The 12533-nt window shown below is 38.9% G+C and overlaps 1 long non-coding RNA gene and 1 other non-coding gene across 7 annotated transcripts in view; one reads left to right on the top strand and one right to left on the bottom strand.

Annotated features, from left to right (window-relative positions):
• The window catches only part of LOC124100509 (uncharacterized), a 50615-nt gene that overhangs the window by 13477 nt on the left and 24605 nt on the right, over window positions 1–12533 (top strand). The window lies entirely within an intron of this gene.
• On the bottom strand, window positions 5525–5628 carry LOC124100510 (U6 spliceosomal RNA). Its single transcript, XR_006854332.1, has one exon. It is a non-coding gene; the product is annotated as a U6 spliceosomal RNA (small nuclear RNA).

Raw genomic sequence — 12533 nt, 5'->3', positions numbered from 1 at the left:
AGTGTTAGATCATTATATTAGGTTTTTGGTCATGAATTCTCTATTTTTAAAAATATTTTTAAGTTATTGATGGACCTTTATTTTCATTCATTTGTATGTGGTGCTAAGAATCGAATCCAGTGCCTCAGGTATGCTAGGCAAGCATGCTACTACTGAGCCACAAACCCAGCCCACAAGTTCTCTAATTTTATAAGACTCTAGTTTGGTTATAAAGAAGAACATCAAAATATAGTAATTATAACAGCCATATATCATCTTCTTAATATCCACAGGCACATCCAGCATATAGTATACAGTTAACAGTTTTTACTAATGTTCCCATCATAATTATACTACTACTGCTGGGGTTAATTTTGGTGCTAATGATGCATTAGTTTTTTCACGGATTTTATACACCTACTACACTGTAAGCTTCTGAAAAACACAGGTGAGTTCTTATTTGTGTCTCCAGGACTCAACAGAAGTCCGGGCATCAATTGATGTTTCAGGAATGCTTCTTGAATCATTGAATGAAACAATGGACTTCTGGACTAGGGGGTAATAATAAATCACATCACAATCAGACTGTATGCTAACATCCTATCAGCAAAAGCTGTATTGCATTTGTGTATTACTTTTCCCTTTATAATCTGTCCCTTCAATTTTGGGGGATGATGGCAATGGCCCAAGTCACTACCATCTCTCAATATGAATTCTAGCAATATCTTTAACTTGTCTTCTTTCTTAACTCTTGTTCACAGTCTATCCTCAATATTGTGGCCAGAGTGGCATGTTACTCCTTTGCTCAAAACTCCCAAATGACTCCATATGTCACCAAGCAAAGCATCATATAAGGCAGTCCTGCCTCTATTCCCTCTTGCACACTTGCTGCAACCATAGTGGCCTCCTTGTCACTCACCAAACATGCCAGGCATTCTGAGCTCCCCATCCCCATCTCAGGGTCTTGGCATGTGTTATTTCTCATAGGAAGGCTCTTCCCCTTGACATGCAAATGACATCCTCTCACTTCCAGGGTTTTGCTTCAGTGTTACCTTTACACAGAGTACCTTTTCCTGCTCTGTTTAAAATTGCAATCCAAACTTCATCTCCCCATTAATAATATGCTCTAGTTCCCTCCCTTCTTCATTTTCTCCAATGTTTATCACAAACTATCATGCTCTTGACATTATTTGTTAAGTGTTTATAATTTTTCCATTAAAGAGTAAGCTCTATGAATATAGGAATTTGTTATTGTTTTACCCCTGCTGTATTACCAAGACTTAGAATAGTGCCTAGGACCCAGTAGGAGCTCAATAAATGCTTGCTGCATGAATAAATCTTGAATTTTAGTAGTTTCTGAAATGTGGTTACTAATACTAACTGAGCTAAGTTTCATGGTCTATGTGACTTATAGGTCCCGCTGTATTGAGATGCTAACTAGTTGACAGAGTTGTTTTTGTAAAAGATACCATACAGATATGTGGCATGACAATTTGTGCTCTCAAATATCTCTGTGTTTCCCTACACATCCTGGCCTCCCCTGTGATTGAACTGGGGCAACAGTCTCAGAATGCAACTAATTCTCAAGTAATGGAAATATGAACAGAAGGGTTTTGAGTCACCTGAAAGCCAGTGAGTCTTCTTCATCTGTTCCTTTGCCCACTCAGAGACCAGATGCTGATAAATGGGGGTCTTGAGGTAGAGGAAGCCTAGATTCCTAATCACTGGATAAGGAAGAGTCCCTGCCACTCCAAAGGAATATTTCAGGGTCAGGAAATAAACGTTTTTTTGTGTTCAGTCACTGAAATTTCCAGGTTGCTATTACATGAACATGATTATTGCACAGCATGGCCTATCCTAACACCAGACCTCAGACATTGAATCAAAGGGTATTTATTAAACAAATACTACATACACAACAATTGTGGTAAATACTAAAGAATTTAACATAATGCTTGCCCTAAAAGAGCTAATAATTGGATTTCAGAAATAAGACTAGCAGATACAATACAGGAAGTCATGAAATTACAGAGTCACTGGGCGGGGGGAGGGGGGGCGGTGGTACTAGAGATTGAACTCAAGGGCATTCAACCACTGAACCACATCCCCAGCCCTATTTTGTATTTTATTTAGAGACAGGTTGGTGGGGGATTAGTATCACTGAGCTGCTTATCACTCGCTTTTGCTGAAGCTGGCTTTGAATCCACAATCCTCCTGCCTCAGTCTCCCATGCCACTAGTATTACAGGCATGCGCCACCATGCCCAGCTTACAGAGTCATTTGACAATTTTTAAATGATATGGTACAAATTCAGAGGACAACAAGAATTCAGAAAGAAAGATTTCAGAAGAGATGGGGCTACAGTGAGATCAACTGTTATCATAGGAAGTAAAATAATTCTGGATAGATTGCTGGGGAAATTGTCAATGAAGCTCTAAGCTTCTCAGGCTACTTTGCAGAGTCATTGTATTTTTTTATTCAATATCTTCTTTATTTTTATTTTTTGGTCAGAAAAAAAGTAAGCACAGTGCAACTCTTTAAAATTATTTATAACTTTGGTTGATTCTATTTTGTCTTATTTCAGCATTATACTTAATTTCATTATAAGGTTAATACATGATTTCAAAAATCCAAATGTGACAGGATAAAGTGAGTCAAAAAACTGAGTTGTCCCTTCACTAATAATTACTTGCTGACAGATTTTTTTTCCCCAGATGTATTATTATGCTTGAGTACATGCACACACACAAAACACACACGTGGACATGAAAATACATAGATATACATAAATACACATAGTTTTAAAAATTTTGTTTATAAAACTTCATGTTATATGTCCAACTTTTCCCTTTGATAGAATGTAATAGATATCTTTTCATTTTTAATTTGTTGTGCAATTTTGAAATAACAGGAGAAGTTACTCAAAGAAGTTCATTATTCACCAAATGAATAATGATATTAGCAAGATTTGGAGGCCCATTGTGTGTCCAGCATTTTGTACAATCCCTGGCACAAAGTATTCTATTTAATTATTATCATAACAATCAAGAAAAGATGTTAACTCTTCCCTATTCCTCTTGCCCTGAGGAAGTCAGGGCAAGGAGAATTTAGTTGACTTGTTCAAGTCACACAGGTGGGAGTGCTGGAGACCAGGCTTGTACCCAGAATGTCTCAGTTCCTGTTTTTTAAACTAAAACATACCAATTTGAGTTGTATCTGTTTTTCATTTGCTCTAAAACTGTAATCTATTAAAATGAATACACAAAACAACCATTTAAATGATGCTGTGGTGTTTAAATGATGCTGCTTCCTGTACCAAGAGGATGACTTAAAGAGTTGGACATTGTTCTCTGAAGAGATGAGAATCTGTATCCTTGTTTCCACCTGGTGTTATATTCAGGGAGCAGCATGCTGAGACTCTGGGAGGACTGAGTACAAATCCAGAGGAAAAGCTAGTGGGTTTTCCAAATAAACATCAGGCTATTTGTTAACCTAAAGCCTGGCTATTTGCTTACCAGCTCCCATGACTAACCCTCCATTACACTGTCATGACTAAGCTTTTCATCAGATCACATTACCCATAGGAAGCATTTATAGGAACATGAGTAGAGGGCTTTATAAAATTCCATCCCTGATGGTTTTAGCCTGTGACTAAATAAGAGGAAGGCCATTGAGCTCATCTGGAAGATCAATGAGGATAAAAAAGAACAAAGAGAAAGACAAAGTAAAACATTAAAAAAGGAAATTACTATTGGTTTTTAGCAATTTACTCTAATCAAAGGCCAGCTTGCCCTCAGCTCCTTGATGTTCCTTACATCTCTCCCATCAGTAATCCCAGGAAGCCTCACAGAGAGCCAACTACTGGATGGGATTCCCCGAGCCCCCCAAGCAGAACTGGAGTGCTCTGTTGTCTCCACATTTCCTACCAGACCAGTGCCGGGACCCTCACCCTGGGTCCTCAGAGTGGAGCAGTGCAGAAATAAGGCCAGGTGAGATGGCTCACAGGGTTCCAGCCTGACCTCACTCAGCTTCTTACAAAGGCTCTTGGATACCCTGATATCAGATATTCAGATATCCTCTGAAGGCTGATATAGCATCTGATACAGCCAATCCCATGTTTAAAAATGGCTGCACTGGGACAACAGGATCATTTATTTGGTTTTATCACTGTCCTATCGTCATGATATCTGATCTGATCCTTAAAGTAATAATCTTCTAAATAATGTAATGATTGCCTGGCTCACTTGTATTTCCTATATTTATTTGTTCATAAATTCATTCACTCAATTTTAAGAATGTCTGTGTGCTAGTCACTATGTTTGGAATAAAAAGGTTTTGAAAGTCAATCCAATTTTTGCTGTCAAAATCCCCAGCAGTGAGTCTTTCCAACAATAATGAATGCTAGAAAGATTATGTACATAGTAAAGTAAAAATAAAGGAAGAGAAACATTTTGTATCTGGAAGCATGAGTTCAAATGGAACACAGAAAGTCCATGAAACCTGTCTCAGATCACCCAGTTTTTTTTTTGTTTGTTTGTTTGTTTTTTTTTTTTTTTTTGGCATGGACAGGACTACACGGAGGTCTTCTTTTGCTCCAATGTGCTAAGTGATGGAAGAACCCAAATGAGATGCCTCTTCTGTCCACCTTCCTACTACTATAAAATTCCTTGCCCTTCCTCACCGCCTGTGACTCATCCTCATGCCAAGACTGGTCTTGGCTGATGGTGAGGCAGCTGTGTTCTGGCAGTGGAAAAACCCTTACTAAAGTTTCCCTGAAGTCGGAAAGGGAAGTTTTCTCTGGACCTGGCCCCTCAAGAGCACCAAAGAAGACACTGCCCACCTTGGTGAGCAGAGGCCACCAGCAGACAGCAGCCTGCCTCTTTTTGTCTGGAAGCAGTCTGTACCTGCTTCCATTAGGGCACATGGTACTGAGTACTGCAATGCTCCCTTCATAGAATTGCTCCACCATATAGCCTGTCAGCTCTTCCATAGTCTGGAGGAAAGAGGACTTTCAATGTCCTCTAAATCAGTTCCCACAGGCAGTGATGTACTCTGGCTCCCCAGCACCACTGATGGCCACAGTTCAGACAGGAGGGAGGCAGGGCACCCTCCATCCTCCAGTACCACCTTAAACACACTCTCTGCACATCAGGAACCAGATTCTTCAGAATATGGTTTGTGATATCACTTCCATGTTTGAAGAGAGTGGGAATGGATAACACCTAAGGGTGAAAAGAACTTCAGAACAAACAGTTCTATTCTTAGAGTGGTAACTCTTCTTGCATTTCAATTAAAAACAACAATGAGAAAATCATTCTGCTAGAAATATACTGTTCCCTGGTTTGAGGCAACACCAGCCAGTCCTTTCTCAGGAGTTTTCCAAGTGAGACAGGTAGTTCTGGACAAGTAGTTCTTCTGCCACTCAACTACCGATACCTTTTGAAACTGAGCAACTGATGTATGACAAAGGGCTAAAGAGGTAAAAGAAGTTTTTGATATTCCTTTTTTTTTGTCCGCTAATTTATATTTCTTTTTCTATTTTTTTTTAAATATGGAATGCTTCTAGAATTTGTGTGTTATCCTTGCCCAGAGGCCATGCTGATCTTCTCTGTATGGTTCCAATTTTAGTGTATGTCTGCCCAAGTGAGCACCAGTTTTATATTTTTCAAAAGCTGAGAAAGAACCCTTTAGATCAGGAAGAGGACCTGATGAAGCCTGTTTCTGGAAATATCAACACATGGCTCCTGATTAACATATCACAGGCATCTGAGGAGAGACTTGAGATTGGTTTTCCAATGTCTCAACTTGTTGATTTGGGTTTTGTTTTGCAGGAACGCCCAAGGAAAGCAGAGAAGAAATCTGCTTTCAATTCAGACCTTGGGAATCCAAAACTTGATTACTGGTTTAGTTAAGGAATTAAAAAGGCTAGATATGAGACATAAGTAGCTATCACTTATTGAACACCTACTATGTACCAGCCGTGTCCAGCTCCCTACTTCATATAGTCCCTAGTCCTTACAATAAGTAGTTAGGCAGCACCATTACCAACATATGACTGAGTTATGTGGATGATGAATTTTGGAGTCCAACAATTCTCTGAAGTGCATAAGAAAACAATCTTTATGATCTTGTTTAAATTTTAAATATATAATTCATATACAAATTGAAAAATTCTGGGTGAACATAATCCCAGAATTCTAGATGAATACAATTCCATAATACATTCTAGATTAATATAATCTCTCTAAAGAATCATGGTTAAAGTAAAACACAGAAAGAATTCTAGATTACTATAATTCAGAAATCCCAGAGAAATATCATCTCAATGATTATATTTAAGTGGTATGATTATATGTATTTGGCATCCTCTCCACAAGTTGTAACAATGTCAAGTGTCCCTTGGAGGGTAAAAATGCTCCCGAGTTAAACATTACTAGTCTACATAAACCCAACTGAGAGATGGGACAAAATCAAACACCAGGAAATGAAGAGGGCTGAAAGCTATGTTAAGAGAAATAACTCTTTGTGAGCCCTCTTGCTGAGCAGGTAGATTCATCTAATACTATGCATAGGAATTTGATTTGTGTTGTTTTTAGGCTTACAAAGATGTGCGGACCCTTCATTAATGCATTCGACCTGGGATATGGGCACATCATCAGGCTTGCTTTCACCTTATTTCCCAATCAGTTGAGTTGGGGGCTTTTCCTCCACAATGCTCTTCTCGGTTTTCCCAACCAGAGGCACCTGCCTCCTTCCCCTCAATGCTTATGGCAATTTATTTCTTCTTTGCTCTTAGACCTTCCTTTTGTCCATGATGTACCACTGTAGTCTAATGCTCCAGACAATCCATGGATACACCCATCCATTCAAACCTTTCCTCAGCACCCTCCACATGCCAACCACTGAGCACATGGCTGGTTTCTTGGTTTCTACTAGAGGCACACTAAACCCCTGCAGAGAAATGGTGCATAAGGACTCCAAAATGATGGGAAAATTTCGGCCTCCATGAATTTAGTTAGAATACTTTAATCAGAAAAAACAGAGAAATGAGTTATTATTCTAAAGTTAACACATGAGCTTTGTTTGCTAGGGCAGTATGGTCTTTATACTGCACTAGATGTAGAGGATGAGGATCTGCAGCATTTACAGTGCTTGTGGCTTCTGAAATGTCTTTGTCCCGCTTGGGTTAAGTGCTGGGAAGGTATGGAGGGAGCTATGGATTCTATCTGTAAAGTGTAATTTTGAATTAGAGATGTTTAGACAGAAATAGGTTCAGTGCAGGCACAAGGGGAATGATCAGTTCTGGGATAGGAGGAGGGGGCATTAAAAGCCTTCTCCCATTCTATGCTCTGGTCACACTGGAGCTGACAGGAAAAGGAGTTCCATGAGCAGGATGGTCTGGGTACACAGGAAGAGGAAGGAAGGTGTCTCACACCGAGGACACTGAGCGATAGCAGGGCTTGCTAGAGCTGAGGAATTGGTAAGGTGGGTGGCAGAGGACATTAGGAGAGGGATGTCAGGAGGAAGAAGGTTGAGGACTCAGCACAGAAAACCTCACTCACAGAAACATCCTAGTTTGGACTTTTGTCCTACAATTTGTAATATGTCCCATTGTGCCCAGTAATGAGGAACTCTCACCCACCCCATGCACCATGAATGTTTGCTGGATTAACATAGGAATGACTTCTGCACTGCAAAATGGTGTCTGTGTGTGTCCTCAGTACAATGATGTGTGTGCATGTAAGCATGCATGTATGTTGGGGACATGGGATGGAAAATACAGGGTCTGGAGCCTTGGCTTCTCCCTTGAACACAGCTGTGCCCAGATCTGTTTGTGTCCCAGTGATTTCATGGTCGCCTCTTCCTTATTCCTTAGTGCACCTCTCTCTACTAAACTGTAGTTTTTTCTTCTTAAATGGACAAATATCCTTCCACCTGCCCTCCTGTCACTCACGATGGAAGAGCTGAAAACATTCTTCTCCAAGGAGAACAAAGAACATCAGAGCTATATTCCCTCTCCTTTGCCTCTGACCTAGTTCTGGGCCAATGATAACCCCTCCTCTGTCTTCCCCCATTCTATGCTCTGGGGACACTGATCTTTTGGACACCAACTTCAGCTTTCCCCAGTGCCTGCTGAGCACCTACACACTATGGTCACACCACATAATGACTTTACATTTAATTCACATGTCACTTTTTCAGATTTCTTTCCCCAATATCCTTTACTTTTCAAATTTCTAATAGTTCTACATGCCTGGTGGACCCTTAACAACACATTCTTCTGGTTTCTGATCTACTTCTCTAGCTTTAGTTCATATACCACCTGTTTTATGTGATTTTACTGCAAACAATTCTCCATGAAAGTATTATATAATTTAAATAAATGACCAAGCATTTCCCATATTACCAAAATGAAAACAAAGCTTGCTTTTCTAAACCAAACTCCACTATAAACAGCCAAAAGCCCTTGGCTCCCTTGGACACTGGCTTCTTTCCCCTTCCACTGGTGGTGATGTGTGAGAGATGACCACAGAGGCCTCTGAACCTGAACACAGAAGAATGATTCAAAAACACGTCTTTAACTCTTAAACTTTTCTTTCTACCAATAAGTGCCTTTTCCTCAAGTGTGGGATACAAATCATCTAGAAATATCTTTACATTTCAGAAGCAGAACCTTGAAAAGTCTGGTGGTGACTCTGAACATCTCTTGGAACTAGAGACTCCAAGAAGACTGTTCTGGAACCCTTGATATAGCATTCTTCACAATTGTGTGAATGAAAAGCACTTCCACAGCCATCACCACAGGCCAATACAAAAATGCCAAATTTTCTTTGAGAAAAATATAACTGTACAAAAAGAACAACAGCTGGTAAGGCAAAACCCTGGGAACACAGGACTTATGTTTTAACACCAAAAATATTACAGAACAATGTCAGGCTTATAAATGAATACACTGAGTTTGGGGAGGCAATTTAAACAAGCCTTAAATTGTCCATATCCTTAACTGACCTTTAAATTACATTTTTTGGGGTTAGCATAGAAAGACCTTATACACAGGGAAACAGAACTTTAAAAACTTAGTGCAGCACAATATGCATTTCAACTCTATAAGAGACAGTATACATATATATACCTTTAATGGAAACCCTACAATGTCAGTAAGAGGATGACATCAATGGTGTTTTATTCTGTTGTTAACCTATGTATAATATAATTCTTTATGATTGAGAAAACTGTCCACAATAAAATTTTAATTGAAAAAATATATAGAAATTGCCACATAAAAATTCATACTAAAAAAACAATGGATATAAGAAGGATAATGGACTCCTGGGTATTTTTTATCATTGTTTTACATCTTTTACAATAAAATGTATTGCTTTACTAATAAATATTTTAAAGGACATTTAATTAAGAGTTTGTATGATCATAAAGTGATTATGTTTAGGCCAAAGTAAAATATCATGTAGAGAATTAAGAGAATTTTCTATGATCCCAGAAAAAGATACATGAAATTGAAGAGGAAGAGGAGGGAGAGAGACAAAATAAATGTTTTTTAAATTTTTGAAAAGTTTATCATTGGAGAGTTTATATAGTTAGAAACTAATAATAATTTGTAATCCTTATATCTAATTTTCTCTTTTCTAATGTTTTAAATCAGTGGGAATATACACTCAAAATATTTTTGGAGGTGGGGGGGGTCTCTCCCTGTTTTGCCCAACTAGTCTTGAACTAATGAGCTCCAGAGATCCTCCTGCCTTAATATCCCTGAGGACTTTAAGTGCACCACCACACCTGGCTAAAAATTAATCATTTTTTTAAATAATAAAGACTGAAAATTATTTTCTTCAATTTTGCCTCCTCAACCATAGAGAAGGTGATCAAAAGTGAAAGCTCAGATCATACATTCTATTAGATATTTAAATTGATGTCACTTCTTTTTTTAAAATGTAGACTTCATATCTACTGCTGAAACCTACTTGCTCTTCAAATCTCAGCTGAGAGATCCAAATTCAAGCATGACCACCACTAATTCTGATTTCCCTTTTTCCATCACTATTAAGTTCTCATTAGGCACTACTTGCTTTTTTTGAAACAAAAAGGCAAACCAAAACAAATAGTAAAATGTCAGTTTCAAATCTGGAATTTCTGTCCAGAGCTAACAAGCTGATCAAGCAAAATCCATTCCTGGCAAGAGACAAGGGCAAACATGGCTCAACTCTTCTGTTATTAGTAAAGAATCAGAAAATAAAATATTCTTTCTGGGCATGATGGCACATGCCTGTTATCTCAGCAACTTGGGAGGCTGAGGCAGAGGGATCACAAATTGGAAGCCAGCCTCAGTAATTTAGCTAGGCCCTAAGCAACTTAGTCAGACCGTGTCCCAAAATAAAATAAAATGAAAGGGCTGGGGATGTGGCTCAGTGGTAAAGTGCCTCTGGGTTGAATTCCTAGTAGCCCAGGAAGGATGGAAAGAAGAAAGGAAGAAAAGAAAGATTGATTAATTTTTAGAATGGGATCACACCCCCCACACACCCAGTCCTCATTCTAACCCCTAGAATGTGTGAAGATGTTATGTTGCATGGCAAAGGAAAATTAAGAATGTAGATGAAGTTAATGCTATTAATCTTGATTGCCCTTAAAATGGGGAGATTACCATAGATTAACCCTTGGGCCTGATGTAGTCACAAGGATCCTTAAAAGTGGGTGAGGGATGGCAGAAGAGAAGGTCTGCAGATATTTGGGGTTGTCATAGCTGGAAAGGGGGCTGCTACTGCCATCTAATGGGTACAGGCTGGGGATGCTGCTGAATATCCTACCACACACAGGAGAACCCTCACAACACAGAAATACCCCCAGGTGTCAAGATGCCAAGGTTAAGAGAAGGCTGGTCTAAGAGAAGGCTGAAGCAAGTGCATCCTAGTTTAATAAGGAAGAAATATTTATTTCATTCCAAAACAGTCTTTTGGGAGGCAGATACCTGGACAATAAATGGAACAATGTTTTGATAATTAGGTCATTTATAATGTCTATCTCACCTGTCCTAAAAAGGATTCAAACATTGCTCACTGGTTCACTATTAGGAATGCTAAAGTAAAAAGATAGATGCATGGGTGAGGTTAGACTCTGAGGTGCCATCTTCATCTAGGATATATGATTCTTTTCAAAATCAATTTCCTATCCATATTGGCTGATATTGAAACTAGGAAGTTGAAAACATAATATCAACTCTAACATTTTTTATTTCTACCATGTTAGATCAGAACTTAATCTTACATCCTCTCAAAAGTGTAAGACTCAAGTGACTTTTTTGCAGAAGTATCTAAGTCCTCTTATGTTGGACACAGTTGATAACAACTGTTGTGTAATCATTTCACAACCTCAGAAAAGAGGTAGAGTCAAAAAAAAAAAAAAGCAAAATAAGAAGCAGTCCCCTAATTGTGAAAATACTTTAATAATAGTCACTTATAAGATAAGTGCTTAAAAGCTGCAAATAAAATAAAATTAATTAATTCTACTCACATCTGGAAAACAGGAGCTCACCTGTATTCAATGTACAAATGTCCAGATGCCCTCTGTTTTATGTCTTAAAGGCCATAAAGGATAAACATTATCTAAGATCACTGTGCAGCTTGCTGCCACACTGGGGTTCCTGAGCTTACTCTCTGATTCAGTCCTCCAGGCTGCCTGCTCAGATAAGCCAGCATGGGCACCTCAGTTATAATATAATACTCTCTAATATCCCAATAAGCTGAAGAATAGTTTTTCCAAGGAATAATTGTGGCTTCTCCTTAATGGCAGGAATCCTGAAAGTATGAAAAACTTAAGCCAAAACCAATCCATGCCCTCAACAAATAAAATATAGCAGAGGCACAAGAAACACACACACACACACACACACACACACACACACATCATATATACAATATTATTAGTGTGAGAGTAACAGGTCTTTTGAGAGTTGTATGCATTCATGGCTATATGATGGTAGGTATAAGGTCCCAGGTATGCTCTTTGAGAAAATTTCCCCTGTGGTAGAATAAGAGACTCAGAAATCTGGCTCTGAATTCCAGCTGCCAAGGTTTGAATCCTGAATCTGCTACTTATTGGCTTAGCGAACACAGTGAGTTCTTACTCATTTTTTTGCTTCTCTCTCCTCATCTGTCAAAGAGGAGCATTAATCATGGGCTTACAGCCCTCACAGGAATGTCACTATTATTACTCAAATACTATTACTAGCTTCTGCCTAGCTCCAGCAGCCTGTCATATAGAAGAGACCCCAGTGACTGCGCTGTGAGGAGAGAGGTTCCGGGTAAAGGGAGAAACCGGGATTGAACAAGACCAAGATCCTCTTTTACTAGACGAACTCAATGTTCATGTCCTTCAAACGGGAACTGTAGTATTAAACTTGACACCTATAACCCCAAACAGGGGAAAATAATGAATCTGAAAAAACGGTACAGTAATCCCTCGTTGTACAAGATGGATACTTTCCAAGACCCCCAGTGGATGCCTGAAATCACAGATAGTACCAGACTATATATGTGTTTTCC

The sequence above is a fragment of the Marmota monax genome, unplaced genomic scaffold (assembly GCF_021218885.2).
Source record: "Marmota monax isolate L192 unplaced genomic scaffold, Marmota_monax_Labrador192_F-V1.1 WCK01_AAM20220418_F8-fsc01587, whole genome shotgun sequence".
NCBI classification, from domain to species: domain Eukaryota; kingdom Metazoa; phylum Chordata; class Mammalia; order Rodentia; family Sciuridae; genus Marmota; species Marmota monax.
The sequence above is the reverse complement of the archived record's forward strand: the minus strand, read 5'-3'. Positions and strand labels throughout refer to the sequence as shown.